Genomic DNA, 5235 nt, shown 5'->3' on the forward strand with positions numbered 1-5235 from the left:
TCTTCTCCAGCACCACAGCTCAAAGGCATCAGTTCTCCTTCTATCCTCCTTGGTTAGATAGACTTTATTCCTCAAAATTATTTCCTGTCCCTTTCCCACTTTAAAAATGTGCTTGGCTGATGATCTGTCTATTGCAACACATCATTTAATTTCTTGGGTCCTGAATCCACACATAGTGAGTGTTGATTCATTGAAAACTAAATCACTGAAAACGTCAATCTATTCTGTCTTTATCATGATATGATTATTATTCTAATGGTGAAGTTTTTTGTTTTATTTTGTTTTCTTTATGTTGAATTATAATCCAGATGGAAGCAATAATCTTTTAGGTTCATTGCCAATATTTTATATTTTTTCATTTTCAGTAAGCAGGTTGTAATGTGCATATTGTAGGCTAATTAATGAATCTTCCTCAAACCTTCATGCTGAGTTCCTCTTCATATAGTTCAGCTTCACTGATTATTTGTTCTACATACTGAATGAATAGGTACAGTAAAAAGGTACATCCCTGACACATAACTTTCTTGATTTTAAATCTTACATTATTCCTTTGCTCAGTTAGAGCCACTGCTTTTTGGTCTAATTACTGGTTCTAAATAAGCACAATTAAATGTTCTGAAATTTTCATTCTTAACAATGTCAGCCTTACTTTGTTGTGATCCACACAGTGAAATGCCTTTGCACAGTAAAAAAAAAAAATACAAGTAAACATATTGCCAGTATTCTCTGCTTTCAGTTAAGAGTCATATGATGTTAACAAAGTTATTCCAGATCTGACAGCCCCTTCTGAATACAATCTGCATTTTTGGCAGGTCTCTGTTGATATGCTGCCCCATTTTTTCATTATCTTCAGAAAGATTTTACTTGCATGTGTATAGGTATTGTTTATGAGGGTTTTTTCAATTCTTTTTAAAGGTTATTTTCAGTTAATAAATCATTGGTCATATAAAAATATTTTGTGATCTCTAGATTCACTTTTATCACTAAATAATAGTTTCTGAGCATTAGTAATTCTTTGTTTCCAGCTTTTGCAATCCAATTACCAATTATTAATGCGAAGGAGCACCTAACACACGCCATGGTCTTCCTAATTACTTGCTATGCATCAGAAAGCTGGATAATGACTAGGGATGATGAAAGGAGAATTAATGCCTTTGAGTTATGGTGCTGGAGAAGAGTATTGCATATACCATGGACTGCTAGAAAAACAAAAAGTTCATCCTGGAGAGGGTGAAGCTTGGCTGCTCCTTGGAGGCAAGGATTCTGAAGCTTTGTCTGACATACTTTGGACATGTTACAAGGCTGGATCCATCCTTGGAGAGGGACATTATGCTTGGAAAGGTGGAGGGACAGCGCAGGAGAAGACCCTAGATGAGATGGATTGACTCAGTGACTGGGGTAATGGGAGGCAGGTGTGTCAGAGACATTAAGGTTGGCTCAGGATAGAGCAGGGTTCAGAGTTGTTTTACACAGAGTCACTATGAGTCACAAGCAACTCAGTGGCACATAACAACAGTAACAGTATTGCATCTTGATTGCACATTTGATCAGTATCAGACTGCTGAAGTTGAAAATTGAGAGAAATCCTCAATTTCTTTATCGTTGGCTTTAGTGATTGTTGCATAAATTATATTACTAGTCAGACTACTAAGTCTTCATTATTATAAATATTACCTGATCATTGGCAGCACTGAATATATAGATAGAAATATTCTTGAAGTGTTCTTTTTTATGATGGATGAAACATCATTCTTCAATTTGACATTCTCAATATAGCAGGCCTTATGCCTGTTCAATTAAAAAGGGCAATAACATCATTCCACTTCAGCTCACTAATGCCTTGGCTAAAGAGATGTTTGAATTCTGTTCAATTTTTACATCTTTAAATTTTCCTAGATTCAAACTTTATACATTCTGAATTCTGATTATAATAAACGCTTACAGTTTATTATAATAAATGTTTTCTTTTCACTTTGAATTGTGCCACATCCGTGAATGAAGGTTCATCAGTGAATAAATGTCATAAAACCTTAATCTGTCAGAAAAAACTCTGGTGGCCTAATGGGTAAGCAGCTGTGCTTCCTGCCCAAAGGCCTGTAGTTCTAATCCAACAATTATTCCTGAGGAGAAAGATGGGCAATCTCCTATTGTGAAATGCCCAGCCTCTGAAAGCTCCCTGGAGGGTCAGCTATGGGTGAATTCCAGTGAGATAGCACATGTCAACAGCAACAACATCAATATCATTATGACACATTCTACTTTGAGGAACATCTCTTTCCCAGATGTATTTTTTTAATATCTTCCATCCTCAATGGATCATATAACCTGACACTGTATTCCACTGCTATTTAAAAAATTTTCTCTGCTCAATTATTTTAAGACATATACTACCAATACTTTCATTCATAGGGTCACCATGAGTCACCTACGACTTGATGACACTTAACAACACAGAAAGAGACCAGTTGACCTAGTGGACTGAAAGTGATGCTACCAAGCCAAAGATGGGTGACTCTACTCTGCAGACCACAGGCCTGTTGTTAATTGGTTTTGGTCAAACTTTCTTCTAGGTCATATAGCCCTGGTGTGTCCACTTGCCATACAGAGGTAACTTGTGGTTGTTGTGAAGCTGAACACTGTGATACTGATGTGTTGTTGCTGTTATGTTGTTATGTGCCATCGAGCCATTTGCGACTCAAATGTGTTAATGGTTACCCATGGTGGACTGTGTTTGATGGAGCTCTCTGATTAAAACAAGCTTGGAAGCAGGAGTGGCATCCACTTCCATAAATAGCTTGCCTCCAGAAACCCTATAAACCTGGAAAAAGGATGAAAGTCAAGCAAGTGTCGAGGACTTTTGTTTATAGGGTCGCTATGAGTTGCCTATGACTCAACAGTACTTAACAACAACAACAACCCTTATTGCTTTCTAGTCTGTCTTAATCTAGAAGCTCTGATCAAACCTGTCCACAATGAGTGATACCTGTTATGGTTTCTGACCTATCAGTGACTTGGCTTCTAGCATAGCAATATGAAAGTCACCCCAGTACAACAAACTGACAACAGAGTTGTGCAGAAAGAAGACTCTGTGTGTGTGTGTGTGTGTGTGTGTGTGTGTGTGGTGTGTGCCAACGAGTTGGAACGAACCCATGATGACCCTCCAGCAGGCTTTCAGAGGCTGTAAATTGTACAGGAGGAAATTGTTCATCCTTCTACTCTTGAGCAGCTAGTAGATTTAGACCATGTGCCTTTGGTATTGAAACACCGCATCTAGCCCCTGGGCTACCAGATGCGTGCGTGTGTGTGTGTGTGTGTGTGTGTGTGTGTAGCAACTAGATATATTGTTGTTGTTGTTGTTGTTGTTATGTGCAGTCAAATCACCTGCAACCCATAGCAGCCCTATGTACAGCAGCTCTGAACCCTGCCCTGTCCTAAGCCGCACTGAAATTACTTCAGATTCTCTTGAAATAAATCAGATTTCATTTATTTTAAGCAAATAAAAAGTTAAAACACATTATATGACCAAAAAAATTGTGAATAAGAGGTAACAAGTCAGTGAACAAGACAAAGCATTCACTATGTATACAAAGTAAAAAGGAGTCAGTCTGTATATAAAAAGCTCCCATAATTCATTAAGAAAAAGACACAGCACAGAAAAACACAAGAAAAGACAAGTAATTTGCAAACCTCATTTTGTATGAAAAACAAATGCTAAGAACTAAAAGGACTTGCCATATAAGATATCAACACTTATTTTATTACAAAACTATAGTATGGGTGTGTAGCCATTATCATTAAGACATTGAGCAATGAAAAATAATTTGTTGACGTTGGACACACCATTCAACACAACAATTCCTCATCTAGAAATATTTCCTGCAGAAATTTTTGCATATTTACACAATGAGTCATGCACAAGAATGTGCTTAGCAGTATTGTCTTTATCAGCAAAAATAATTTGAAAAATTCCTAAATGTCTATTATTAGTAGCATGTATAAACAAGTGGTGAAACATTAATAGTATATTCAGACACTAAAGTATTGCATAAATAAAATCACTGGCATTAAGCTGACTCTGAATCATAGCAAAAAAAAAAATCAAACATACAAAATAAACCTTTCAAATATACCCTGTTCATAGATAGGAAGACTCAATATTGTGAAAATAACAATCCTGCCAAAAGCAATCTACATGTTCCTTGCAATCCCAATACAGATACCAAAATCATTTTTCAAGGAGATAGAAAAGGAAATTGTCAAGTTTATTTGGAGAGGCAAGAGACCCTGAATAAACAAAACAGCTCTGAGAAACAAAAATGAAGTGGGAAGCATGGCCCTCTCTGACATCAAAACCTACTACACAGCAGTAGTAACCAAAACAGCATGGTACTGGTTCAATGACAGGCACATAGGCCAATGGAACAAATTGGGAATCCAGAAATAGACTCAGCAATATATGTTTAATTCATATTCGACAAGAAAATAAAACCTATCAAAAGGGAAAATGACAACCTCTTCAACAAGTGGTGCTGGCAAAATTGGGCTTCCACCTACAGAAAGCTGAAACAGGACCCACATCTCACACCATACAAAAATATAGCCCAAAGCCATAAAGTTCATAAGGGACAAACTGAGATCAAGCTTAGAAGGCCTAATCTACTTATAAAGAGTCTGCCAAATACAGTCAGAAATGCACAATCTGAGGAAGATAAAACTGATGAATGGAACTTTTAAAGATTAAATCCTTGGGCACATTATTCCCCACCCCCCCCCCCAAACGGGGTGAAAAGAAAACCTATCGAATGAGAACAAACATTTGGCAACACTATCTCAGACAAAAGTCTCATAACAAAAGTTTATGGAATACTCCTGAGCCTCCACAAGAAAAAGACTGCTAACCCAATTACAAAATGGGCAAAGACATGGAAACAATTTTCACAGAGGAAGATATTCGAATGGCCAACAGATATAGGAAGAAATGTTCCAACTCACTAGCAATAAGAGAGATGCAAATCAAAACCACAATGAGATGCCTTCTCACTCCAAAGCAGTGGCAAAATTTAACAGGGCAGCAAGTAATAAATGTTGGAGAGGATGTGGGGAGATAGGAACTTTTATGCATTGTTGGTGGGATTGTAAAATGATACAACCACTCTGGAAGGCATGTTAGTGCTTCCTCAAAAAGCTGTACATAGAAATTCCGTATGACCCAGCTATTTCATACTTGGAATATAC

This window comes from Elephantulus edwardii, unplaced genomic scaffold (genome assembly GCF_000299155.1).
Source record: "Elephantulus edwardii isolate Elephantulus edwardi_28Jun2011 unplaced genomic scaffold, EleEdw1.0 scaffold00073, whole genome shotgun sequence".
NCBI lineage: Eukaryota > Metazoa > Chordata > Mammalia > Macroscelidea > Macroscelididae > Elephantulus > Elephantulus edwardii.